General features: G+C 36.8%; 1 long non-coding RNA gene across 4 annotated transcripts in view; it reads right to left on the bottom strand.

Moving 5' to 3' along the window:
- Positions 1 to 1,255: 1,255 nt before the first annotated feature.
- LOC129619645 (uncharacterized) overlaps positions 1,256 to 15,069 on the bottom strand; it is a 41,387-nt gene continuing 27,573 nt past the window's right edge. Inside the window, exons 5-6 of one of the 4 annotated variants that reach the window (XR_008698001.1) lie at positions 3,769 to 3,840; positions 1,256 to 1,855 (exon numbers count right to left, since the gene is read on the bottom strand). This is a non-coding gene — a long non-coding RNA (uncharacterized LOC129619645). Of the gene's footprint in view, positions 1,856 to 3,768; positions 3,841 to 4,288; positions 5,050 to 15,069 lie in introns of those variants that run through there. The other 3 variants (XR_008698000.1, XR_008697998.1, XR_008698002.1) reach the window with 3 other exon arrangements.

Here is a 15,069-nt window from a genome sequence, read left to right on the forward strand (position 1 = left end):
CTTTCACTTTCATCAAGAGGCTTTTTAGTTCCTCTTCACTTTCTGCCATAAGGGTGGTGTCATCTGCATATCTGAGGTTATTGATATTTCTCCCAGCAATCTTGATTCCAGCTTGTGCTTCTTCCAGTCCAGCGTTTCTCATGATGTACTCTGCATATAAGTTAAATAAACATGGTAACAATATACAGCCTTGACATACTCCTTTTCCTATTTGGAACCAGTCTGTTGTTCCATGTCCAGTTCTAACTGTTGCTTCCTGACCTGCATATAGGTTTCTCAACTTAGTGCCACTGAACTGTACAGTTAAATATGGTTAAAATAGTATTTTATATCATGTGACTTTTACCATAATTTAAAAAATTTAAAATATGTCCTTTACCTGTAGTGAATTTCCAATACTAATAAACAAAATGTTATAGAGTAAATCAATGTTAAATTCCTCTAATTATGCAACTCCCAAAATCCACTTAAATATATACTATTTTTCATGAATATTTTGAGTTTTCTCACTTCTTTTAATGTATTAACCAAAGAATTGAACTTACAGTCTGTAAAGATATATTGAACTGTCCATAATATCAAATCCTAAAATGAAAATATCAGCCACACTGCTTTATAGCACTGCTTCCAACCTTTTCCGGGCCATACTTCATATAGAAAATGGTACTGTTTGTATGACAAAACTGCAATAAATGAAACGTAAGAGGCCACAGGTCCAGAACCAGCCTGGCTTCCCAAGGCTGGTTCTTGGGAACAGAACCAGTGTCTTGCAACCATATTCGCCCATGGTACACCAATATGTCCCAGCACACCACGTTGTGTGCATGTGCTCAGTCACCCAGTCAGGTCCCAGTTTTTGCAAGCCCATGGACAAGAGACAGCCAGGATCCTCTGTCAAAGGAATTTTCCAGGCAAGAATACTGAAGCAGATTACCATTTCCTACTCCAGGGAATCTTCCCAACCCAAGGATCTCACTTATATATGAAATCTTTAAAAAATAAAAAATGAATTCATAGAAACAGAATAGATCGGTGGTTGCCAGAACATTGGGGTGGTATGTGGGAGAAATGGGTGAAAGTGAAAAGGCCCTATCTTCCTGTTATAATTAAGTTCTAGGGATATAATACACAGCATGGTGACTAAAGTTGTATTGTATATTTGGAAGTTGCTGAATACGTCTTAAAAGCTCACATCCCAAGAAAAAACTTGTAACTTTATGAAATGATGAATGTTAATCAAATTTATTGTGGTGATCATTATGTTGTATACTTTATAATAATACAGCATTATATATCAGTTTTATCTCAATAAAACTGGGAAAGAAAAAAATGTGATTATATACACATAATATGGAATATTACTCAGCCTTAAAAAAGAAAATCATACCTGCAACAATGCAGATGAACCTAGAGGACATTCTGCTAAGTGAAATAAGCCAGATGTAGAATGACAAATACTATATCATCTCAGTTATATGTGGGATCTAAAATAGTCAAACTCCTAGAAGTAGAGAGCAGAATGGTGGTTTCCAAAGACTGGGGATATGGTGGGAAAATGGAGAAATGTGTCAAAGGCACAAAGTTTAAGTTATCTAAGACAAATAAGTTGTGGAAATCTAATGTGCAGCAATGTGACGATAGTTCACATTACTGTATTGCGTGCCTGAAATTTACTAAGAGTATAGACCTTAAATTTTATCACCAAAGGGAAACAAAAAGGTAACCACATGATGTGAAAGATATGTTAATCGGCTTGATTGTGGTAAACATTTAACAATGCTGTATATCAAAACATCAAGTTGTGGCAATCCACTCCAGCACTCTTGCCTGGAAAATCCCATGGACGGAGGATTTACTAAAAAAAAAAAAAAAAATCAAGTTGTACACATTAAAAATATACAATTTTTGTCAATTATGCCTCAATAAATCTGAGGTATAAAAAAACAATGCAGTAATTTGAGTTACTGTATAGAACAGGAAATTAAAATTTCTACTCAAATAGAACTCAACTTTATAAACATTTATTAAGCATTTTTATTTGCAATCCTGTAAGGTATGAGGATAAATTAGGCCTTTCCATATAACTTACTTGGAGAAAAAAGGAAAAAGAAAAATTTTGAAAAATGAGTTAGAGAAACTATACTTCAAGACAGACTATAGGGCAAGTCAATAGTAAGTTGTGTAAGGAATTAGTTCTGCCTGAGAAAATATGGCTAGAGCACTGGAGGAGGTACAGGTATAGTGGAGACAAAATCTGGTCCAGACAGGACTGAAAGCCAGTGAAAGAAACTTCACCCAATATAAACAATCAGAAATTAGTGAACAAACAAGGGCATTAGGAGCCAAGCCAGAATAAATCAAAGCATTTGAGGAGCAAAAGTGGAATTCAGTTAAGAGAGTCGCAAAAAAGAGTTTAAAAAAAAAAAAGAAGATACAGAAACAGGAAGGCAGGTATGGGCATGATTTACAGGACTCTAGCCAGTGCCAAGACTATCACTCAAGGCCAGAGTTACCACAGTAATTCAGTTACCAACTGCAAAGAACTGACAGGAAAAAATTGTTAAGAAAAAGAAGGGCAAGAGTGTACATAGCTGAGAATGTCTTTGAGTTGGAAGTGTCTTTTACTTGAATAGAACTTTTACTCTAGAGATTTAGAAGTCCATCTTTCTTCTTTTACTGGCCTTTCTTCAAGGCCCTAGCCTCAATATTATTGATAAACCAGACTATTTTCCATTACCCAAACACAGAATGTCCTTTCAAGTCTCCACATTTTTCCTTAGGCTGTTTTCTGTGCCTGAAGACACCTCCTCCTTCAAGGCCAAGTACCCAAATATGATAGTTAAATTTAATCACAGTCTTCTGATTACACTGGTTTTTCCTTTAGTAAAAGTCAAATTAGCGTCCCCACTGAGTTTAGTATAGCAAAGTAAAGAGAAGCTAAAGAGAAAACTGTCTGTCTGCAAAGGATCAACAAGAAAGGATTCCTGTGATTGCAATAAAATGGCTCCCAAAGTTACTGCCATGGTGGGTCCCTCACACGTGAGTGCTCAGTCATGTTCAACTCTTTGTGGCCCTTTGGACTGTAGACCACCAGGCTCCTCTGTCCATGGAATTTTCCAGGCAAGAATACTGGAGCAGGTTGCCATTTCCTACTCCAGGTAATCTTTGCACCCAAGGATCAAACCCAAGTCTCTTACATCTTCTGCATTAGCAGGTGGTTTCTTTACTGCTAGTGCCACATGGGTCCTTCTCACAGGAAAGTGAAATTTTCTTAGTAGAAGACTAAGGAAGCAGTATCCCCAATTCCTCGTAGTTCGGAAAGCCTGAGGAATTTTCTGCACCTCAGGATCCACATCAAGAACCTGGCATCTAACACCCACTGGGCCATTTCCCCAAACCCACCAACTTATCATTGCCCTTTTCAGATGGAGCATCTTAGTATTACTTACTTCCCAGGCAAACTCTGTGGAAATACCACACTAATCATGTCACATATTTTCAAGGTTGATACCACTGGCTGAGTTTGAGCTTCAGACTTCAAAAAAAAAGGATTTTTAGATTTTTCCACAGTTATATGAAAAATTGCCTTTTTTAAGGCTAGAAAGATGAAAACATAATTAGTTTGCTGAAACTGTCCAATATCAGTGATTTCCTCCAGAATTTATGGAAATAGTTTAAGACTCTGAAGTAAAGGGCAATTTTGATAGATTCCTCCACTATGAAAAGCTGCCCAGAAAAGAACTATAAATGATACTGAAGGATACTCACTGGGAAGCTTGCTAGGGAACTGTGAGTGGAACCATGATGTTCACTGGGGCTGTATGGGTAAGAATTCGTACACTGTGGGTATGTCAAATAGAAAAAGACAGGGGTCTGACTGAGGAACTAGGACCACAAGCAGAATAATACAGTTTCTTTTAAAAAATAAAAATTTTAAAACCTCCTATTCAAGAATATTTTATTGCTGATTCTTTAACAAAACCTGGTCAAATGTTAATATAATACTATTAAATCAAAAATAAAATTTTGGTGTAACACTATGAAATACTTAAAGGAATATTAAGTAACTGGGGAAATAAAAGATCAAAAAATGTTAATACATACACTTGAAAGGCATTTATAATAAATACATTATTTATGTATAATAATTATATATGCATATATATTATATAATATGAATATATAATTTAATATATAATAATTTATATTAATAAACATATTATTATTTAATGATAAACAATAAACATGCAATGAACAGAAGTAAACTGCATTATATTTTAAAATTAAGAATATGTTTTATTCAGAAAGCAATAAACAAAATGACACAATTAAAATTTAAAATAATAACAGCAATCATACCTTATTATTTCATCTTAAATTATGGCTTATAATAGCTACATATTGACATACTCTAATAACTACCAATTCACAGGTCTCAAAATTCAGTTTGACCACTGTTATTAATAAAATGACAAAACAGAACACTGATACCAAATGCTGACGAGAATGTGGAGCAACCAGGACTCTTATTCATTGCTGGTGGAAATGCAAAACTGTACAGTCATTTTGGAAGAGAGTTTGGTGATTTCTTCCAAAATTAAACATACTCTTAACAAATGACCCAGCAATAGCACTCCTTGGCATTTACTCAAAGCAGTTGAAATCTTAAGTCTATACAAAAACCTGCACACAGACATCTGTAGCAGCTTTATTCATAATTGCCAAAACCTGAAAGCAACAAAGATATCCTTCAGCAGGTAAGTGGAAAAATAAACTGTGGTAGACACAGACAATGGAATGTTGTTGTTGTTGTTGTTGTTGTTTAGTCTCTATGTCCAGCTCTTTGAGATACTGTGGACTAGATAGCCCACTAGGTTCCTCTGTCCATGGGATCTCCCAGGCAAGAATATTGGAATGGGTTGCCATTTCGTACTCCAGGGGATCTTCCCAACCCAGGGATCATACCTGCATCTCCTGTGTCTCCTGCATTGGCAAGAGGATTCATTACTACTGAGCCACCAGGGAAGCCCAGTGGAATATTATTCATTGCTTAAAATAAAAAAAAAAATGACCCATCAAGCTATGAAAAGACTGGAGGAAATTTAAATACATTTTACTAGGGTGAGAAAAGTCAATCTGTAAAGCCTACATACTATAGGACTCCAACTCTATGACATTCTGGGAAAGGCAAAACTATGTAGACATTAAAAATATCATTGATTGCCAGGGACTGGGAAAGGCTTCCCTGATGGCTAATGGGTAAAGAATCTGCCTGCCAATGCAGGAGACACAAGAGATGAAGGTTCAATCTCCGGGTTTGGAAGATCCCCCAGAGGAGGAAAATGGCAACTCACTCAAGTATTCTTGCTTGAAAAATCCCATGGACAGAGGAGCAAGAAACCACAGGGTCACAAGAGAGTCGGATGCGACTAAGCACACAGCAAGGGAAGGTGGGAGGGATGAATATGTGGAGCAAAGAGGATTGTTAGGGCAGGGAAGCTACTTCGTATATTACTGCAATGACGTTACCATATTCTTTTGTCAAAACTCATACAGGAAAAAACCCCATAAAACAGCAAGAGTGAATGAATCCTAAAGTAAACTATAAACTTTGGGTTATTCTGACGAGTCAATCAAAGGTTTATCAATCCTATTAAATATACCACCATGGTGCAGGATGTTGACAGAAGGGTGGTTGTGTGTGTGAGGTCAGAAGGTAGTGGGAATTCTCTGTACTTTCTACTCAGGTTGGCTGTGAACCTAAGACTGCACTAAGAAAAATAAAGTCTATTTTTAAAATTCCAGCCATCTAACAGGTTTGTAATATGTAACATATAAATTCATATATGTTTAACTGCACATTTTATTGGGTTTAGGATACATGATGTGGTAAAACAAAGCTATGCACCTTACTTTATCTCAAGAGATGAAGTCCCAAAATCCCAAATCCTCAGAGTTTATTATTTTGAAAAAAATACCATACCTCATAGTATTCTAGAGAGTTCATATGGAAAACTGAAAGGCAGTTTTCTTAATCTAAAAAGTAATAGCTGAACAAGACTGCATTTGTCATCTGTGAAGTGTTTCTCCCATGGTAACTTGTTCATTGGATTGTGGACCTCAGTTCTCCACAGATGACAACCAATCCACATAAAGATTCTATACAGATAGATTCAATGTTTCCAATCCCAACTTGGCTGACAAATGTGAGTGTTGTCCATGCTCAGATGATCCCCTGGTGCTTATGGACTATCCTCTGGTGCTTATGGGTCCCCTGATGCTTCAGTATCATAGGGATACTGAAGTTATTTCAGAAAAGATAAGTGCAAATTTAATATTAGAAATTTTCCCTCCAGTTTTTCTTTACTATTTATCAATATATAATCATCATGGGTCATCTTCACATGTAAGCTTCTCAAATGCAGAGACACAGAGCAATTTATCCTTTTGGGAAGCAGCAATGGACATCAAGTTCATTGTCAGTCTCTTATACCCAACTACACCCTGGAAAACCTAGCTCACCTCAGATTAATTTTTTAAGATTTAAAATAATTGTGTACTCTAAAAAAACATTTTAATCCAGCAACATTTTTAGGAAAAACAAAAAGAAAACAGTTAATCTCTGGAAATATATCCTCTTAGTGGGGTTTATAGTGGCCAATAAAATATTCATATATTTCTTTTAATTTTTGACTGAGCTGTGTTCTCATTGCTGGTTTTTCTAGCTGCGGTGAGCAGGGCTACTTTGTAGCTGGATTGCAAGAGCTTTTCACTTCTGCGGCTTCTCTTGCTGCATAGCACAGCCTCTAGGGCACGCAGGCTTCAGTAGCTATGGCACGTGGGCCACATGCATGTGGGATCTTCCTGGACCAGGGACTGAACCCAAGTCCCCTGCATTAGCAAGGAGATGCTTAACCACTGGACACCAGGGAAGTCCTAAAATACTTCCATTCTTAAGATGCTAAAATGTCCTAAAAAATCTTGATTTACAATAGGAAGTCAGAGCCCCACAAAATCAAGCAAAGGTTTGTTTTTAGAGAGTTAGGTACAGAAAAGCGATAGTATATAATTCCTTTAAAAATGTATGTGAACTCAAAATTAGAAGCTTTATTCTTTCCATTAAAAAGGGGGATAAAAAGTCAAGGAAAATAATAATTGTAAGAAATCTGGCAAAATAGCTATTATATAATCGTGCTTATTATACTTCACCAGCCAATTCATTGCAATGTGTCACTCTGAGAGGGAACATTTATGATCTCCTACTGCCATCTTATGTAATGTCTTGTCACTGCACAAAAGGAGGAATATACATTAAGCAAAAACAAAAGCACTTTCTGGAAGTTGTTATGTTAACCCGAATTTTCCACATAAAAATAAAATCTTTTTCCAGTCCTCATCTATTTACAACAGGATTTTTTTTAAGTTCAGTCATTTAGTAAATTATTTATCATTTATTTTCTATTAGTTTCTTAAACTTTCACTTCTGGTCATATTTATTATCTCATATACAGCTATTTTGATGTAAAATGCTATGCAGCATTATATATTATTCAAATGCATGAGAAATGCAAAAGCTGAAAATTAAAAGGTATAAATAAAGCAGAAACAATGAACAGTTCCAGTCTTTAAAGCAACAGAAGTCAGCAGATTTTCTTTAACAAGTTTATCCTGAAACCAGCCAGGTCAAAAGCCACCAAGCTGATATAGAAGAATTTTAATTTACTGTGTAATTATAAATATATGCCAAACTTCAACCTAAAAATAGCAATGCAATAGGCAAAGTGTTATTGTTTTTCTATAAGTTCTGACAATTCTAATCTGACAAATTTTAATACATTGCTAGTCAATTACTATTCAGAAGACCATATAACCTAATGAAATTTAGAAATCTGTCAGTAAGAGTCTCCCCACTCATATTTGACTATCTAACGCCAATATCCCAACTAGTACAGAAATGTATCAATTAAAAACGTGTTTATCCACAAGTAACAATAAAAATACTAATTAATTATGGTTTAAGCAACTAAAAGTTTGTCTTGCCTTTCATTCTATTTCTGAACAATGTTATCACTTTCTAAAGTTCTTTCTAGATTTCCATTTCACCATTTTTAGAACATTGACCTTCATTCTCATGCTTACAAAATCATTGCTGTAGCTCCAAACAATAAATTAGCATCAAGATTGGAACAAAGTGAAAAAAGAGAGTGCTAAATACATCTGTTCTCCATATTCTTGGTCTTTTGGCCAGAAGTATGTCACCTGGCCATTTCTAGATGCAAGAGAAGGTGGGGTAGTTTTTAGCTCAGCACAGTCACTGTGAACAAAGTTAGCAAGATATAAGGGAGGTATTTGTAGTGGAAAGAAACAAACAATATCCACCACAAGGAATGAGATTAACATTGGCCTACAATTAAGACTTTGAGTCCAGGTGGTGGGTTAAGCTGAAGGTGAAAGCTTCTCTTTCTCTTTCTTTATATGTATTATTACATACATAATACTACCAGGTTATAGGAAAAATAATGGAGAAGGCAATGGTACCCCACTCCAGTACTCTTGCCTGGACAATCCCATGGACGGAGGACCCTGGTAGGCTGCAGTCCATGGGGTCGCTAAGAGTCGGACACGACTGAGCGACTTCACTTTCACTTTTCACCTTCATGCATTGGAGAAGGAAATGGCAACCCACTCCAGTGTTCTTGCCTGGAGAATCCCAGGGACGGGGGAGCCTGGTGGGCTGCCGTCTATGGGGTCGCACAGAGTCGGACACGACTGAAGCGACTTAGGAGGAGGAGGAGGAGGAAAAATAAATGAAGCATGTAAGGGAAATTGTCAAATGCCATAGATAAAGAGAACCAATAGTAATGCTTTTGAGCATTTCACAGAGGTAACTGGGATGAATATATCCAGGAGACAGATATGAAGATGCAAGACTCAATGCACAGGCAAGAGCCACCGCTGACCTGGGAAAAGGCCTGGCCAGGAGAACATCTCCCACCGAGGTTAAGATCCACATAGATATGGGCAGCGAACCCAGGCCCAGGCCAAACCAGAATCTTCTGTAAGAAAGCAGAGCACCTGGCCTGTATTGCATGCAGATGTACAGCCTAAATTCTCATACAACCCTAAAAATCCCAAGGGGAAAACTAGTAGAAATGGTCTAGATCAGGTAAACCTTGTACTGCACTATAACAGGCAACCGTAAAACCTCCTCAAAGGAACACTTCCATAACCCAGAGCACACAGAAGATTATTGCTGCAAAAGATGAAGTGGCTGGAAAATAAAAGGAAACACACAAAGAAATGCCCTGAGTGGCACAACAAATGGGAGAAGTCATGCCCAGAGAGCCACTGACAATACAGCAATCTCAAAAGGTCTTTTCCAAAACTGGTCTTTGTCAGACTCTTTCAACTTTAATAAATAAGAACCAGAAGCACAATCCATACTAGCTCATGGGAGTTAAGAAAGGGGAACAAGAAAAATATTAAAGAAACAGAAAACTTGACTTGCCCCTTTCCTCCCATGACCCTAAAATGAGCTTACTTGTCCTTCAGAAAAAAACAAATGAAAGACCCAAAGGACACAGAGTCATTTACAAGAACAAATCAGTATAAAACCAACTGAATTTTACAGCGCTAAGGGATATAGAGCAGAGGTCATACAATTGAAAATTGCAAAGATAAACTCCCTGGCCCTGAAGATCTCCAAAACTTACTCACAAAGATGAATGTACTAGACCCCATGAGGACTTCAGTGAATGAAAGCAAGGTAAATTTTCAGCTGAATTCTGAAAAATCTGTAGGACTGTGGAAGAGACACAAATTACCGGAATACTGCTGACTCATCTTTTTCTATTCACAGGCTTGTTTCCTGTCATAATTTACACTACAAATTTAAATGATTTTTAGAGAAACTGGAAAGATCCAAAAGATAAACAAATTTGCCCAGTAGATGGGAAATATCAGTATTAGGAGCAAAGACTGAATGGATTTGCTTCATTTCACACACAACATACATGAGTGTTTTGTTTAAATTCTTTGAAATTATTTAAGGTGTTTCAAGAGGAAATTAGGCTATTGTTCTCAGTGAGGAAAAAAGTCAAAATTGGGAAAAAATGATACTAACAAGAAGAATCTACCACTTTCAACAGAATAACCCCTGAAATCAAGCCAGGAACTAACTTCCATTTCTAGACATCTATTAAGAGTCAACCCTAATGGAATGATGGGTGATTTTCATTTTCTTCTCTGTATCTTCCTGGATTGTCAAAGTGGGCATTAACTTTTAAAATAAAACAATATCAAAAAATAAAAATTGAAATGCTAACTAACATAAGTTCAGAACCTCAGTTGCCAGAAAAAGAGGGTGAAGATGTACAATCCCTCCAGGTCTTGTATCCTATAAGGAAAAACTTCTTCCACAAATTAGGTTCTGTATCAATAATGTTTGTTAGACTGTTAATTATCCTAATGCAAAATCTAGGAATATTAATATATTCAATCAGTTCTTCGACATCCAAGTGATAATTATTAAGATCTTAACTGTTCGACCACTTGATGTTTACTTAACTTTAGCAACAGTTATGGATGGTAGTAGAGAAGGTGGGAGTCACAGATTTTCCCTTCAAAATAAAAATATTCAAAAGAATAAGTGTAATACAGAAAATACCACATTGCACTAGCTGTTTCAGAAAAAAAGAAAACTAATTGTCCCACAGACTCACCTTCCGGGTTTTTAAGTAATTTCTTTCATATAAAGAAATAAGTATGACAATGAACATACAGGAGTATATTCTGAACAATTTGCTTCATTATACAGTAAAACTATAAAAACTGACCAACAAATTTACAAGGGAACATAAATAAAATAACTCTTTCACAAACAGTAATAAATCACATAAAAACTGAACAAAGTTTAATTATAGTGATATAATTAAATAGTGATACTTCTTGCTAAGACAGTGACACATACAGGAACACATATACATAACATCAGTTTTAAGCCTGGTTTCCTAAGAAAAAAGTACCTATACAAATCACTGTTAAATCACCTTTAATTACTTAGTCAATTTAAACCAAATAGGCCTAAAGCCAAACAAGGCTCTCTTAGTTTCCTAGAGCTAGCAATATTTTTACTAAATAAACTGAATCATTCCTCAAATTCTGTTTTGCAGGGATAGCCTGAACTTTCTAAATTGAGTACTCATTCCAGAAGCCTAGATTGAGAAAACTCTATTTTGATGCCATCCTTTTTCTAAAGGACTTTTTCCTTATAGAATATTTGATGCTCACAGTGTTAAGGGACACAGATGTAGGAATTCAGAGATGGAATGTTAATAAATACTGAGCAACAAAGAAAACACATCTTAGGAAATCAGGGCCTCTCAACATGGCTACAAATTTGCATCTCCTAAGGAGTCTTTTTTTAAGTACCAGATCAATTAAAGTAGAATCTTTAAAACTTGAGTCCATGATTTAAAAAAAAAAAAAAATCACCAGACGATTCTAATACAGATAAAGAATTTCAAAGCATAGCAATAGATGAAATCAAGCAAACAATATAGTCAGATTGAATGCATTCAAAACAGAGATTTGTATTCCAAACCAAGAGTCAATTTCAAAGGGAATTAGAACATAAGTGATATTTTCTGTAACTCCAGAATACAAAGGTGATAATTTATAGTAGCCATGGCACCAAGAAATTATCTGAGGGACTGATCGCTGAAACACTGAAAAAATAAAGCAGAAATCCTCCCTGGTGCTCTTACTCTTCAAGGCCTGTGGGTATAAACATCTAATAAAATCAAGCAGTGGACATATTAAGCTCTTGGTATTTCTGTGCTAGTGAGAATCAGCAGTTTTTAAAAAAGTGCTTCCAGGACTAATACATCTGTTGTTATTTGGGGGTTGTTACCAACCTCAAAGTAAAAAGGCTTGAAATCAACTATATGAGCAGTTTTTAAGGCATTCATCCAAATTTGGATCATTTTCATCTAAATCCGTTTGCAAATAAGACATTTTTCAGCTTGAAAAATTATAAAGAGAACTTCAGTGACTTTGAACTTTCACAGAAAGGGTCTTCAACTTTATGATGACCCTCAGAATCACCAAACTCAGAATGGATCAACAGTACAAAATTAAATTTTAATTAAGGGTGGAGATATAAAAAATATTTTTCAGATAAACAACAAGGTACAGAGAGTAATAAACACTTGCATACCCATTACCTAGCTTAACTAAAACATCAAAAATACAATTAAAGTCTTCAGCATTCTTCCTCTCCCATTACCTCTCCCATTCTTACCAACCCTCTCAAAATGGATGGAGCTGTCCAAAAGTTGTTGCTCATCATTTCCATAAAAGTTTTTATAATTTAACCATATATGTATAAATCTCCAAACAATATACATATATGGGTTCTTTTATGTTTAAATTTTATAAAAATAGTATCATAATATATGTATCTTTCTCAGATAGCTTTTTTATTTGATACTATATTATTGCAAGGCTTATCCATGTTCATGCAAATAATTCATTTTAACTGCTGTATATTAAACAGCACCACAGTTTGTCCATTGTCACACTACTAACATGCTGAAACATATTCTAATGTATGACTCTTGAAGAGCAGAAATTTCTCCAGACAGTGCTTCTCAGACTTTAATGTGCATATAAATCATTTGAGCATCTAGTTAAAATGCAGGTTCTGATTCAGCAGGTCTGAGACTGGGTCTGATAGTTTATATTGTTAACAAGTTCCCTGGATATGCTATAGGCTGCACTGTTCAGCATGACAGTCACTAGCTATATGTGGTTATTTAAATTTAATTCAGTTCAGTCCAGTCGCTCAGTCGTGTCCAACTCTTTGCAACCCCATGAACTGCAGCACACCTGGCCTCCCTGATGCTGCTGCTAAGTCACTTCAGTCGTGTCTGACTCTGGGTGACCTCATAGATGGCAGCCCACCAGGCTCTCCTGTCCCTGGGTTTCGCCAGGCAAGAACACTGGAGTGGGTTGCCAGGCCTCCCTGTCCATCACCAACTCCCAGAGTTCACTCAGACTCACGTCCATCGAGTCGGTGATGCCATCCAGCCATCTCATCCTCTGTTGTCCCCTTCTCCTCCTGCCCCCAATGCCTCCCAGCATCAGTCTTTTCCAATGAGTCAACTCTTTGCATGAGGTAGCCAAAGTACTGGAGTTTCAGCTTCAGCATCATTCCCTCCAAAGAAATCCAGGGCTGATCTCCTTTAGAATGGACTGGTTGGATCTCCTTGCAGTCCAAGGGACTCTCAAGAGTCTTCTCCAACACCACAGTTCAAAAGCATCAATTCTATTTGGCAAAACTAATACAGTTATGTAAAGTTTAAAAATAAAATAAAATTAAAAAAAAAAAAAAAGCATCAATTCTTCGGCGCTCAGCTTTCTTCACAGTCCAACTCTCACATCCATACATGACCACTGGAAAAACCACAGCCTTGACTAGACGGACCTTTGTTGGCAAAGTAATGTCTCTGCTTTTCAATATGCTATCTAGGTTGGTCATAACTTTCCTTCCAAGGAGTAAGCATCTTTTGATTTCATGGCTGCAATCACCATCTGCAGTGATTTTGGAGCCCAAAAAAATAAAGTCTGACACTGTTTCCACTGTTTCTCCATCTATTTGCCATGAAGTGATGGGACCAGATGCCATGATCTTCATTTTCTGAATGTTGAGCTTTAAGCCAACTTTTTCACTCTCCTCTTTCACTTTCATCAAGAAGTTTTTAGTTCCTCTTCACTTTCTGCCATAAGGGTGGTGTCATCTGCATATCTGAGGTTATTGATATTTCTCCCAGCAATCTTGATTCCAGCTTGTGCTTCTTCAATCATATAAATAAAAGAAGTAGTTCCTCACCTGCACTTACCATATTTCAAGTACTCAGTAGTTACTGGACAGCTCAGAGGACATTTCCATCATCTCAGAAATCTGGAATATTGAATAGCACTGCTCTGAAATCTTGTCTGATTACTCAAAGTGTTGTCTAAGGACCAGGAGGCAGCTCTTTAGAAACAGAATCTCAGGCTCCATCTAATGAATCCCAACCTGCACTTTAGCAACATTGCTAATTGATTTGTTTCCCTCTTGAAGTTGCAGAAGCACTGTTTTAGGGTGTTTTAGACCTAGAAGTGGAATTGAGGGGTTGAAGGGCATGCATGTCTACAACTTCACCCAGCAGGCGCAACTACCGTGCCCACATGCCGCAACTGCTGAAGCCTTCACACCTTAGAGCCCGTGCACCGCAACGAGATACGACCCCGAAGAGAAGCCCGTGCACCGCAACTAGAGAGCAGCCCCCACTCACCACAACTAGAGAAATACCCGCGCAGCAACAAAGGCCCAGCACAGCCAAAAAAACCTTTTTTTAAAATTAGTTTTTTAAAAAACAATTCTTTACTTAGTCTAAATACTACTCATTTGTTTATTATATACACTGTATTTATCTTCTTCCAGTCTGTGGCTTCTCTTTCACTTTGCTTATGGTGTCATATGATATACCTAAGTTTTTAATTTGATCAGTATCATCAGTCTCCATTCAGGTTACAGTGGCAGGACAATCTTCAGGTACCACAGGAAACTAGTTTGAAGTATTCTCTTTCAATGTAAATTAGCTCTCCCTTCATCTTAACTCAACTAGGAGTAAGGATTCTAATGATCCTATCTTCCACCAAGGAAATCTTATCTTTATAAGCAAGCTTGAGGCTTCTATAAGCAACAAAGTAGTCTGACAACTGAATAATACTGAGGGAATCACCTGACCCCTCTTCCATTCACATCTGTAAGTATTGGCCATACTTTGAAACAGAGATTCTAGATCTACTGGAGCTTTTCTATAAGGAGAATGAGAAGGACCTCATTTATTATAGCTAATTTGATCCACAAATGTTTGTTTTATATTGTCTTTTTTTTCCTAGATAAGCCAAAATGGGAAAAATGTGCTAAGGCAAAAGGAGTTGGGGCTTCCCTGGTGGTCCAGTGGTTGAGAATCCACTTTGCAATGCAGAGGACACTGGTTCAATCCCTGGTCCGGGAAG

The sequence above is a fragment of the Bubalus kerabau genome, chromosome 9, assembly GCF_029407905.1.
Source record: "Bubalus kerabau isolate K-KA32 ecotype Philippines breed swamp buffalo chromosome 9, PCC_UOA_SB_1v2, whole genome shotgun sequence".
In the NCBI taxonomy this organism is placed as follows: domain Eukaryota; kingdom Metazoa; phylum Chordata; class Mammalia; order Artiodactyla; family Bovidae; genus Bubalus; species Bubalus kerabau.